General features: G+C 37.3%; 1 protein-coding gene across 1 annotated transcript in view; it reads right to left on the reverse strand.

Annotated features, from left to right (window-relative positions):
- The window catches only part of LOC136855681 (corticotropin-releasing factor receptor 1-like), a 383,811-nt gene that overhangs the window by 355,765 nt on the left and 13,046 nt on the right, over window positions 1-15,000 (reverse strand). The gene's annotated exons all lie outside the window — the stretch shown is intronic.

Raw genomic sequence — 15,000 nt, forward strand, 5'->3', positions numbered from 1 at the left:
ATCACGTGTGGAGTAGAAATAAATTTCTTTTCAATTGAAAGACCTGGAGTTCATCCTGATGTGAGTCAAATTTAATATATATATATATATATATATATATATATATATATATATATATATATATATATATATATACAGTATATATATGTATTTATTAATAGATATAGATAATGAGATTCAGAGCGTGGTTTCCATCAGAGGGGATAGTTCAGAATATTTCAAGTGCAATCAGGTAAAAGAAAAAATTTCATAAGCGATAAAAACACTGGAGGGAGAATGCAAATTAAAAATGAGCAAAGATTAAAGATATTTCAGTTGAATAAATTAAATGGATGCATGCAAATTTCAAGGACTTGGAAACTGGGTCAGCAGTAAGTGGTTGCTCTTATAAGCTAACAGGAACGAATGCATAAAACAAGTGCGAATTGGAGTAATGTAATTAAATCTGTGGAGGGAAAAAAAAGTTTATTTCAAGTGCAGCTGAACGAGACAAAAGACTGGGAAAAGTAACTGAAGAGGCTGAAGAAAAAAAACTGCTCGTGAGAAAATTACCAAGAAAAAGTTAGGGTCCGGGGGTGATTTTTGAGCAAAACGTTTGATAATGAAATCATGCTGGGTTCAAGGATGCAAATTTTGAAAAAAGAAAAAAGTTAATAAGTAAAGGAATTTTGTAATTAAAAATATAAATGAAGAATTCAGAAAAGAATGCAGTAATAGAAAACATCCAAATCTGAATGATGCAAAAGGAGGGCCAAGGGAGAACTGCAAATTAGAGAATGTCAGTGGAATTTTTTTTTTTTAAGTTACAAGGTCAGTTGTTATGGTATCGACTGGAAAACATCCAGAATTTGGTGTTAATAGACGGAAAATAATCCAAGATGATGGAAATGGTACAACTGAGTGAATGACTTCTGTGCTTGATTAACTAAAGTGGTTTTAGCTAGAAAGGAAATTTTATAAATGCAAGACAGTAGGATTGGTGAGGTCTTACAAAGTTTATAGATGCTAAATAGGACCGACTCTATAAAGAAAATGGAAAGATCCAGGACTGAGTCAATGAGTCAGTATCAAGTGAGTAAGGACGACGATTGAAAGAAGTGGATGGTTTAGCTGTGAAGGAAAGATTGGAGACCGTATATCACTTCGTGGCAGAAGAGAAGAGGTTTAGTGGTGTTAAAGATGGATCAGTGTGACATTCAAGAACAGAGTGAAAGCTAAAAGGATTGTACTGAAAGTTGAGCTGTGAATTCGAGAAACAAATTCCGAAAAGAAATTACAATAGTGGCACAGAAATGTGTAAATAAACAATTAAATTGATTCTTGAGAAATGAAATCAAGTGATAACGATGCATCCCAAAGAGAATGTGGTCATTTTCCTCAGGATTATTCTCCAGGTTTGTTAAATATGAGTAATAAAATTGTAGGCGCACATGTTCAACCACACGGCCTACCCGTCAATAACTCACAGCACACCTGAGAGAAAGCACTGCATGCGAACCATGCGGTTGGCATGAGGTCAGAAGAAAACACAAAATCTTGAGACGATGTTTTCAGCGAATATTACCGACCATGTCATAGTCACCTTCTTGAAATTGTTCCAGTTTATATATCAGAATGCCATTCATTCAGCTATGTGCATATATTTCACAGTCGTATGTTTTACACTTGTATAATTGTAAGCTTGCCTCTGTGAAGAAACACAGAGGCCTATAGTTAATCCCTTTTTCCCTACCTGTCGAAGGTTGGGACTACATTACGGCCCGCAAGTGTTTTTGAGTTGTGTGAATGTCAGATGAATAAATCAGTAGTAACCTGGCCTACGCTTTTGCTTACACCTTACTCTCACACTGGCAACCCCGGAGCGACCTGAGGAGTCCAACGCAGAGATAACCGATCTCGCCAATGAACCGCAAACCATCAGCGAAAGCCTTGCAGCTGCCTCCATCAGATTGCTGTCCCTCACGCCCCACCACCCAGAAGCATGGTTTTTTAGGGTGGAAACGATTTTCCGAACAAAGATAACCTGACCGACATGGAAAGCAACTGCAGTCCTCGAATTCCTGCCGGACGACGTGTTTGAGCAAATAGCAGCATGGCTTGTGGAACTAGACACCTCAGTAACATATGGCATCCTGAAGGACCAGCTGAAGTCATCCTTCAGCATGCTGCCAGCCCTGAGAGCAAAGAAGTTACTGAACCATGTGTGAACCATGTAGGGACACCAATAGGAGATGAGAGGCCGTCTCACGTGTATAAGCAGCTGTGATGACTCATTAGCAGTGAGTCATTGCAGTCATTACCCTACCATCCAGAGGCAAGGAAGCCTAGTCGTTCTCGGATCTGGTGAGGGAAGCACTCCTCACCAAACTACCCTGCCAGACAGTAGCCATGATGCCAAAACCCTCCACCATGCCCATAGAGGAATTTTTGGTCATAGTCAACAAGGTCCATACAGCACATAAAACAGCAGACCTCTCACAGCCAACATCAGCAGCATGTCGTGTTGAGCAGTCATCCAACAGCGAAGGAAGCAGCAGTAATGACGAACCAGCCGCCCCCGTCTACAAGAAGCATTTTCCCAAGGGAAAGCAATCACAAAAAAAAACAGAAACCCCAGGAAGGACTCTGTTTCTATCATTGGAGATTCAGGGCAAAGGCAAGGAAGTGTGACAAAGGCTGCTTATTTTAAAAAACACCCAGCAAGGTTGCAGAAGTGACCCAACCATACTAATGTCAGCAGGGGACAGACAGGTTACCTCATAAGAGAAATCGCGCCTGCCCACTACTATCTTTCTTCCAGGTACGAGAGATTAACAGAGACGTGCCTCCTTCATTAGAGATGAAAGAACTGACATGGAATTCCTGGTAGATACCGGAGCCTGCAGGTCTTTTATCCCAGCAAGACCAGCAGAATGAATGAACCCAGCCCCATTCCCCAACTTGCAAGTCTCTACTGCCAGCAGAGCCCCATTAACCATGTACAGGAGGTGGGAGATTAGGAGATTAAAGTCAAATTCAACGGACAAGACTACAACTGGTCCTTCATAATGGCAGACATAACGGTGGCGTAACAATGTTAGGAACAGATTTCCTAATGGCACATAACTACTTAGTCGATGTAGCAAGAAAAGAACTAGTCATGCGATTTGCAAAGAATTCATCTCCTCAACAGCCCAGCAGATGTACAATAACTTCAACATCCAACGAAAAGGAGCAGAAAGTTTGCCCAATCGCACTCGAGGTCCCACGGCAGAAATGAGGGATTTATTGCGGGAATATGAGAACATATTCAAGGAAGACCTCAAGCATGGCCTCACCAAACCAGTGAAGCACAGAATAAAGCATCACATCCAGACAGTAGGTCCCCCGATACACTCAAAATTCAGACGGCTGGCACCAGAAAAACTTTCCTACGCAAAGAAAGTTTATAAGGAAATGGAAAAAGCTGGAATATGCCAGACAGGATCTATTCCATGGACATCACTACTGCATATGGTGCCAAAAGCAGACGGAATATGGCGCCCCTGTGGAGATTACAGACGGCTGAATGTCAGGACAAAGCCGGACAGATACTCGCTACCTAATATAGTGGACATAATGAATGAAATGAGTGGAGCAAGAATGTTCACCAAGATCGATCTGATGAAAGGGTATTTTCAAGCACCGATAGCAAAAGAGGATGCCAAAAAGACGGCAATCGTCACCCCCTTCGGCACCTACACATTCAATTACATCTGTTTCGGCCTCCGCAACTCAGGGGCAAAATTCCAAAGATTGTTGGACGAGATATTCAGGGGCCTTCCATTCTGTGTAGTATATGTGGACGATATACTAATATTCAGTCCCGAACCTAAAGCAGCATATCAAACACGTGAGAGAAGTGCTAAAAAGACTAAAAGTAAATGGGTTAATAGTGTGAGAAGACAAGTGTGAATGGGGAAAGAAAACAGTCGATTTTTAGGACACAAAGTGAGCCAAGATGGCATAAAACCACTAACTGAAAAAGCAATAACAGAATTCCCTAAACTGACAACAGTGAAATCAGTAAAAGAGTTCTTGGGAGTCATAAACTACTACCACTGATTCATTCCAAGTATAGCTAAAATCCTGAGGCCCATATATCAGTGTTTGAAAGGAAATAAAAACAATTAACTGGGGCAAGTGAACAAGACAATGCTTTCGGTTTGCAAAAGGAGCAATAACAAATGCAACAACACTAATATTTCCTTTACCCAACAGATCCCTCACGTTGACAACCGATGCAAGCAACACGGCGATGGGCACCGTACTCGAGCAGGACACTGATGATGGTTGCCGCCAGTTAGCTTTCTACAGCAAAAAGCTAACAACAGCAGAGCAAAAATACTCGACGCTCAACAGAGAACTTCTGGCTGTCTACAAAGCAGTCCGACACTTCCGCCTCATGCTTGAGGGACGAGAATTTGTGGTCCAAACAGAACATCAACCCCTTGTCCATGGTTTCATGAAAGCGGCAGATGCATGGTCAGTGCATAAGCAATGACACCTGTCAACGATAGTGGAGTACTCCTGCACAATCAAGCACCTGAAGGGCTCATCAAACAATGTGGTGGATGCCCTATCCAGAAACTACACCATTACCATCCAGCTTGGGATCCCATACCCCGAGATAGCAGAAGCGCAGGAGGAGGAGGACGAGGGACTGGAACGACTGCGGCGGATAAATCCCGCCCTCAAATGGAGTGACTTGTCGATCAACGAAGGAATGGCAACCCTTACTTGCCAGAGGATTTAAGAAAGAAAGCTTTTGGCCTCGCCCACAACCTATCCCACCCATCAGGCCAGTCCACTGCCAGAATGACAGTAGAGCAGTATGTCTGGTGGGGCATGAGAAAGGACGTCAAGACGTGGGCAAGACAATGCATCCCGTGCCAAACCTAAAAAACTACAAGGCACACAGAAAGCGGGATAGAAGAATACAAGACAACATCCCACCACCTTGCCCACATTCACATCGACATAGTGGGACCCCTACCCCTATCAGAGGGGCACAAGTATCTATTCACAATAATAGATAGGAATACAGGACGCCCAGAACCAATCCCCATCCGACAACAGACGGCGGAAAGCTGCGTTAAAGCCCTTACTGACTGGGTCAGTAGGCACAGTGTCCCCCAGCAACAGAGGTGCAAACTTTATCTCTGTCCTGTGGAATGCCCTTGATGACAGTTTGGGAACCAAGATAACACACACCACCTCCTGCAACCCCAAAGCAAATGGAATAATCGAGAGGCTACATAGATCATTAAAAGCTTCTCTAACCACCAGATGTCGGGGAAGCAGTTAGAGGAAAGAACTACCCTGGGTCCTGCTGGGATTAAGAATGACGCCACACAAAGCATTCAATGCATCCCCAGCCAAAGTCCTCTATGGCCAACCGTTGAAATTACCAGCAGATGGTTTCCCAGAAAACAAAAGCCCAACAACAACATCTGAAACAAGAAAAGCAATAGAGAAATTTTTACTGGCAGAAGCGTCCTGTAGACTTAATGAATGTAAAGTACGCGTTCATCGTGGGTGACGCACACAAACAGAATTCTTAAAGACAACTGAAAATATTCCAGATGATGGTTGACAGAAGAACAACATGGGTTTCAATCGAGTGTTTCAAACCAGCCTATATGTAGGACACCAGCTGACAGTCATAGGCTTTCTCCTTTGGGGGTTGTTTAGCCTACTGTAGGCACATGTGTTCAACCACACAGCCTACCTGCCAATGACTCAGAGCGCACCTCGGAGAAAGCACAGCATGCAAACCATGCGGTTGACACGAGGCCAGAAGAAAACTCAAAATCTTGAGACAATGTTTTCAGTGAATGTTTCCAACCATGTTATAGTCACCTTTTTAGTATCGTACCAGTCTATGTATCAGAATATCCATTCATTCAGCTATGTACATATATTTCACATTCGTATGTTTAACACTTGTATAATTGTATGTTTGCCACTGTGAACAAACAAAGAGGTCTATAGTTAATCCCTTTTTCCATACATGTCAAAGGTTGGGACTACACTATGGCCTGCAAGGTTTTTTGACTTGTGTGAATTTTAGATGAATAAATCAGTTGTAACCTGGCCTACACTTTCGCTTACACCTTACTATCACAAAATAAAGATAAACTGAATGATTTAAGAGTTCCTAAATAAGAAAAACTTCAAAGCATAAGATTTAAGGGGAAAACTGAATGCAGTAAGATAGTGCAATGAACTTCTTATGCATGATAAAAACCATCAGTAGTTAATTAAAATGTTTATTTGAAACGAATTGCAGCAGACAAAGTAAGCTGAGAGAAAAGACAAATTATGGAATAGAAGAAAAGGAAGAAAAGTTCCAGGTATCTGCATGAGGTACAGAAACTCACTAAAGTGGTTATATATATATATATATATATATATATATATATATATATATATATATATATATATATATATATATATATATATATACTAGCTGACCAACCCGGCACTGCCCCAGGAAATACTGAAGGACTGAAAAATAAAAATTTTTCCTGCACCTCTTTGTACTGACTGTCCCTTTTATCCAGAAATTACTGCACTGGCTGTTCCTTTTATCCAGATATTACTGTTCTCACTGTCCCATATATCCACGTTACTGTGGTGACTATCCCGTTTATCTAGGTATTACTGTGCTGTCTGTCCCTTTTATCCAGGAATTGCAGTACTAACTGTCCCTTTTCATCCAAATATTACTGTGCTGACTGTCCCTTTTACCCAGGTGTTATTGTGGTTGTCCCATTTATCCAGATATTACTGTGCTGACTGTCCCATTTATCAGGTATTACTGTGCTGACTGTCACTTTTACCTAAGTGTTACTGTGCTGACTGTCCCTTTCATCTGGGTATTACTGTGGTGACTGTCCCTTTTATCCAGGTATTGCTGTGCCAACTGTCCCTTTTATCCAGGTATTATTGTGGCGACTGTCCCATTTATCCAGATATTACTGTGCTGACTGTCCCATTTATCAGGTATTACTGTGCTGACTGTCCCTTTTACCCAAGTGTTACTGTGGTGACTGCCCCTTTTATCCAGTATTACTGTGGTGGCTGTCCTATTCATCCAGGTATTACTGTGGTGACTGTCCCATTCATCCAGGTATTACTGTGGTGACTGTCCCATTCATCCAGGTATTACTGTGGTGACTGTCCAATTCATCCAGGTATTAGTGTGGTTGCTGTCCCATTCATGCAGGTGTTACTGTGCTGACTGTACCATTCATCCAGGTATTACTGTGCTGACTGTCCCATTTATCTAGGTATTACTGTGGTGACTGTCCCATTTACCCCCCACTAAAACTAAACACACCCCCACTACACCTAAGCACACCCCCTGCTAAGCCTAAACACATACCCACTAACACTGAAACACACCTCTCATTAAACCTAAATACAAACCTTGATACAGAATTATTAATCACAGGACATAAAAGCATTTTCAATCATTTATTTTTATGGTATCGAGTGCATGAAATGAGGTATGATAAACCCATAGTGTTTATTTACCTCATAAGTTTCAAGGGGAAGGGCGAAGGGGATGGGGCTATGGAAAGGGGTATGGGTTTGAAACCTACCCTTTTACCCAAGTTGTGTCAAATGATGGCCACATGCCATATTTTGTCTAGAACGGTCAAACGGTTAAAACATAAGTTACAAAGGGAATTGGGATGGGGGAAGGGGTGGTATGAGTTTGAAACCTACCCTATTATCTAAGTTGGGTCAAATGATGGCCACGTGCAAAATTTTGTCTGGATCAGTCAAGTGGTTACCAGATAAGTAACAAAGTGAAGGGGAAGGGGGACGGTGGAAGAGGAAGGTGAAGGGGGTACAGATTTGGAACCTACCCTATTAATCTAAATTGGGTTAAATGATGGATGGCCACATGCCAAATTTTGTCTAGATCGGTCAAGTACCACATAAGTTACAAAGGGAATGGGGAAGGGGGATGGAGGAAGGGGAAGGTGAAGGGGGTATGAGTTTGAAATCTACCAAATTATCTAAGCTGGGTCAAATGATGGCCACGTGCCAATTTTTGTCTACATCGGTCAAGTGGTTACCACATAAGTTACACAGGGAGGGGGAAGAGGGATGGTGGAAGGGGAAGGTGAAGGGGGTACAGGTTTGAAACCTACACCATTAATCTAAGTTGGGTTAAATGATGTCCACATGCCAAATTTTGTCTAGATTGGTCAAGCTACTACCACATAGGCTACAAAGGGAAGGGGGAAGGGGAAGGTGAAGGGGCATAGGTCTGAAACCTACCATTTTATCTAAGCTGGGTCAAATGATGGGTGGCCACATGCCAAATTTTGTCTAGATTGGTCAAGCTATTACCACATAAGTTACAAAAGCAAGGAGGAAGGGGGATGGGGGTAGGGGAAAGGGAAAGGGATACGGGTCTGAAACCTGCCCTATTACCTATGATGGGTCAAAGGATGGCCACATGCCAAATTTTGTCTAGATTAGTCAACCAGTCACCACATAAGTTACAAAGGGAAGGGGGAAGGGGATGGGGGTAGAAGAAGGTGAAAGGGATACAGGTTTGAAACCTACAATATTATCTACGTCTGGTCAAATGATGGCCACGTGCCAAATTTTGTCTAGATCTGTCAAATGGTTACCACATAAGTTACAAAGAAATGGGGTAGGGGGATGATGGAAGGGGTAGGTGAAGAGGTTATGAGTTTGAAACCTACCCCTTTTATCTAAGTTGGGTCAAATGATGGCCACGTGCCAAATTTTGTCTAGATCGTTCAGGTGGTTACCACATAAGTTACAAAGAGAATGGGGAAGAGGGATGGGGGTAGGGGAAGGGGGAAGGGATACAGGTTTGAAATCCAACCTATTATCCAAGTTGTGTCAAATGATCGCCAAGTGCCAAATTTTGTCTAGATCGGTCAAGTAGTTCAGATTTCTATAGCACACAAGCATACAAACAAACATTTACTTTATATATATATATATATATATATATATATATATATATATATATATATATATATATATATATATATATATATATATATATATATATATATATATATATATATATATATATATATATATATATATATATATATATATATATATATATATATATATATATATATATATATATATATATATATATATATATATATATATATATATATATTATATATATATATATATATATATATATATATATATATATATATATATATATATATATATATATATATATATATATATATATATATATATATATATATATATATATATATATATATATATATATATTATATATATATATATATATATATATATATATATATATATATATATATATATATATATATATATATATATATATATATATATATATATATATATATATATATATACAATCATGAAGCTACAAATGTCGCAATATCGAAATTCACGCTACCTCAGTATATCTCCGTTGGAGAATTGTCCTTGAAGGGGAATTTATATAAGTGATAAATGAATTGGAATCGGGGGACACGAACCCGCGACGAAAGCCTTTCAGCGACTCCAGTTGACGTAAACCATTGAGCCATCAAGAGGTATAAGTCTTTTGCGAGATGTCGTACTGCCTTTACCCGTCGTGAGTGGGGAAAGTGTACTAGCCTCGACAATGACCCACCTCCGCCATGACAGTTCATTGGTACGTTTGGAACACGCAGCTCTTGTTATGAAATTTTTATCCCCACGATTCCAATTCATTTATCACTTATATAAATTCCCCTTCGGCGACAATTCTCCAACGGAGATATACCGAGGTAGCGTGAATTTCGGATATTAAGCGACATTTGTAGCTTCATGATTGTATATAAATCACGTGTGATAAAAATTTCATAACAAGAGCTGCGTGTTCCAAACGTACCAATGAACTGTCATGGCGGAGGTGGGTCATTGTCGAGGCTAGTACACTTTCCCACTCACGACGGGTAAAGGCAGTACGACATCTCGGCAAAAAGACTTATACCTCTCTTGATGGCTCAATGGTTTACGTCAACTGGAGTCGCTGAATAGGCTTTCGTCGCGGGTTCGTGTCCCCGCGATTCCAATTCATTTATCACTTATATAAATTCTTCGCGACAATTCTCCAACGGATATACCGAGGTAGCGTGAATTTCGATATTAAGCGACATTTGTAGCTTCATGATTGTATATAAATCACGGTGTGATAAAAATTTCATAACAAGAGCTGCGTGTTCCAAACGTACCAATGAACTGTCATGGCGGAGGTGGGTCATTGTCGAGGCTAGTACACTTTCCCCACTCACGACGGGTAAAAGCAGTACGACATCTCGGCAAAAGACTTATATATACCTCTCTTGATGGCTCAATGGTTTACGCCAACTGGAGTCGCTGAATAGGCTTTTCGTCGCGGGTTCGTGTCCCCACGATTCCACCATTTATCACTTATATAAATTCCTTCGGCGACAATTCTCAACGGAGATATACCGAGGTAGCGTGAATTTCGATATTAAAGCGACATTTGTAGCTTCATGATTGTATATAAATCACGATGTGTGATAAAAATTTTATATATATATATATATATATATATATATATATATATATATATATATATATATATATATATATATATATATATATATATATATATATATATATATATATATATATATATATATATATATATATATATATATAATTTATATATATATATATATATATATATATATATATATATATATATATATATATATATATATATATCTATATATATATTGATATCTCTCAGGTGGAATTGCAAGAGGCGTTATGACCACTGGGCCATACAAGTCTTTAGACTTGTATGGCCCAGTGGTTAACGCCCTGCTTTCCACCTGAGAGACCTGGGTTCGATCCTCACGTGAGTCAGAAATTTATTTCTGTTCCACACGTGATTGTGTGTTGATGATTTCATCTTATTCACTCAGAAGGATAATTCAATGAAATGTTGTCTATTGGGTCATTGCTGAGTCGGGAAGTTGGGAAAACTCGCTGGTATGCAAGCAGTTAGCTTGCCCAGGTAATTCCTTGCAGTTGCTCTCAGGTTCCAACTTCTTTAGACTTGAATGGCCCAGTGGTTAACGCCCTTTGCTTTCCACCTGAGAGACCTGGGTTCGATCCCGACGTGAGTCAGAAATTTATTTCTGTTCCACACGTGATTGTGTGTTGATGATTTCTATCTTATTCACTCAGAAGGGGATAATTCAGAATGAAATGTTGTCTATTGGGTCATTGCTGAGTCGGGAAGTTGGGGAAAACTCAGCTGGTATGCAAGCAGTTAGTTTGCCCAGGTAATTCCTTGGGTGCAGTTGCTCTCAGGTTCCAACTTCTTTAGACTTGTATGGCCCAGTGGTTAACGCCCTTGCTTTCCACCTGAGAGACCTGGGTTCGATCCCGACGTGAGTCAGAAATTTATTTCTGTTCCACACGTGATTGTGTGTTGATGATTTCTATCTTATTCACTCAGAAGGGATAATTCAATGAAATGTTGTCTATTGGGTCATTGCTGAGTCGGGAAGTTGGGAAAACTCGCTGGTATGCAAGCAGTTAGCTTGCCCAGGTAATTCCTTGGGTGCAGTTGCTCTCAGGTTCCAACTTTTTAGACTTGTATGGCCCAGTGGTTAACGCCCTTGCTTTCCACCTGAGAGACCTGGGTTCGATCCCCTACGTGAGTCAGAAAATTTATTTCTGTTCCACACGTGATTGTGTGTTGATGATTTCTATATATATATATATATATATATATATATATATATATATATATATATATATATATATATATATATATATATATATATATATATATATATATATATATATATATATATATATATATATATATATATATCCAATGCAGCATGAAGGAACATGTGTTGAGAATATATATATATATATATATATATATATATATATATATATATATATATATATATATATATATATATATATATATATATATATATATATATATATATATATATATATATATATATATATATATATATAATTTTTATATATATATATATATATATATATATATATATATATATATATATATATATATATATATATATATATAATTTATATATATATATATATAATTTATATATATATATATATATATATATATATATATATATATATATATATATATATATATATATATATATATATATATATATATATATATATCAATGCATTTAAAGGAACATGTGCTTGAGAATATATATATATATATATATATATATATATATATATATATATATATATATATATATATATATATATATATATATATATATATATATATATATATATATATATATATATATATATATATATATATATATATATATATATATATATATATATATATGTATATATATATATATATATATATATATATATATATATATATATATATATATATATATATATATATATATATATATATATATATATATATATATATATATATATATATATATATATATATATATATATATATATATATATATATATATATATATATATATATATATATATATATATATATATATATATATATATATATATATATATATATATATATGTATATATATATATATATATATATATATATATATATATATATATATATATATATATATATATATATATATATATATATATATATATATATATATATATATATATATATCAATGCAAATGAAGGAACATGTGCTTGAGAATATCACTAAATCACGTGGATTTAGATATATATATATATATATATATATATATATATATATATATATATATATATATATATATATATATATATATATATATATATATATATTAACTTTATCACATACCCAATTGTTCTGTGCATTAGTAGAATTACTAAAAGGACCTCATTCAAACTGGATGGTATCTAATGGAGTTTTTATTAAAAAGTTAAAAAAAAAAGGTTAAAGCTTTCTTGGACAAACAGTCCACATTATCAAAATATCCGTACAATGAGCAGACGCGTAATCCGGCTGCATTTATATCTGTGTGCTGGGTACTTTTAATCCTATAATCGCCTAGCTCTTCCTGTGTGACCTCCACCCCTCTTGACCTTGGTCTTTCTCTGATCCCTCCTCACAGGTGACCATTTTCCGTGCATTCTCTTGCGTTTTTCTTCGTTTCCTTGCTACTGTGGAGTATACGATTTTTCCAGATATGCTGTCTTCAAAGCCGTTTCCGGTGTTCCCTGCCATCGTGTTGTTGGCGCAAGTTATGAAGGCGATCTCTACAACCAGTCTAGATGTTTTGTTGGTGTTCCTGTACAGAAAACTCATATTTTCCCAGTCTGTTCTGTGATCATTTTCCCAACAGTGTTTGGCAACTGCCGACGGCTGATTATAATGCCTTATGTTCTGCAGATGTTGTTTGGTTCGCTCTTTACATGATTTGCCAGTTTCGCCATAGTACCCTTCTTCACAGTCTAGACACGCTGCCATATCAACCCCCTCTTCTCTTCAACCCGACTTTTTGTTTCTAACTATTTTATTCCTAATGGTGTTTTTGTAACTGCCTATCAATTTGAAATTATTTAGCTTCCTGTTGATGGGTGCAATAGAGTTGTTGTCCGGGACTGTAATTATTTTCTTTTTGTATAAATGTTTTCTTTTCTATCCCCCCTCTCCCCAAGCAAGGAAAAACTATTTTGGGGAGAGGGAAAGGATAGAAAAGGAACATTTGGTAGCAAAGAAAAAATAATTACAGTCCCGGACAACAACTCTATTGCACCCATCAACAGGAAGCTAAATAATTTCAAAATTGATAGGCAGCTACAAAAACACCATTAGGAATAAAAATAGTTAGAAACAAAAAAGTCGGTAGAGGGGGAAGAAATTAAAGGGGGCGTTTATATGGCAGCGTGTCTAGACTGTGAAGAAGGGTACTATGGCAAAACTGGCAAATCATGTAAAGAGCGAACCAAACAACATCTGCAGAACATAAGGCATTATAATCAGACGTCGGCAGTTGCCAAACACTGTTGGGAAAAGTGACCACAGAATAGACTGGGAAAATATGAGTTTTCTGTACAGGAACACCAACAAAACATCTAGACTGGTTGTAGAGGTCGCCTTCATAACTTGCGCCAACAACACGATGGCAGGGAACACCGGAAACGGCTTTGAAGACAGCATATCTAGAAAATCGTATACTCCACAGTAGCAAGGAAACGAAGAAAAAACGTAAGAGAACGCACGGAAAACGGTCACCTGTGAGGAGGGATCAGAGAAAGACCAAGGTCAAGAGGGGGTGGTCACACAGGAAGAGCTAGGCGATTATAGGATTAAACGTACACAGATATAAATACAGCCGGACTACGCGTCTGCTCATTGTATGGATACTTGATAATGTGGACTGCTTGTCCAAGAAAGCTTGTAACTTTTTGAATAAAAACTCCATAGATACCATCCAGTTTGAATGAGGTCCTTTCAGTAATATATATATATATATATATATATATATATATATATATATATATATATATATATATATATATATATATATATATAAATATGGCAAAAAATTAAGCTTCTGAGATGAACTGAAAAAGCACGGTTAGAAAGTTTCAAAATAAGAATCTTAAAACATATTAAATATAAAGATAACTAATTTGGATTCGACTGCACAGAGTAGGCTTAGAAGATATAATATGAGTAAAAAGTACATATATTTAGGGAATTTGAGACAGAAGTAGGTAAGGAAGACCGAGTGAGTACTGTCAAAATGGAACATGGGTCGTGTTAGAAGTAAGATTACTAATATCCTCTAAGTATAGGGGAGCTGACGTGCTGTTGAAAGGGAAGGCCATGTTGTTATATGAAGCTGCCATGAAAGTTTTCTGCATAAGGGACTCATCTTTAAGTCCGAAGACAACTG

Source organism: Macrobrachium rosenbergii, chromosome 3 (assembly GCF_040412425.1).
Source record: "Macrobrachium rosenbergii isolate ZJJX-2024 chromosome 3, ASM4041242v1, whole genome shotgun sequence".
In the NCBI taxonomy this organism is placed as follows: Eukaryota; Metazoa; Arthropoda; class Malacostraca; order Decapoda; family Palaemonidae; genus Macrobrachium; species Macrobrachium rosenbergii.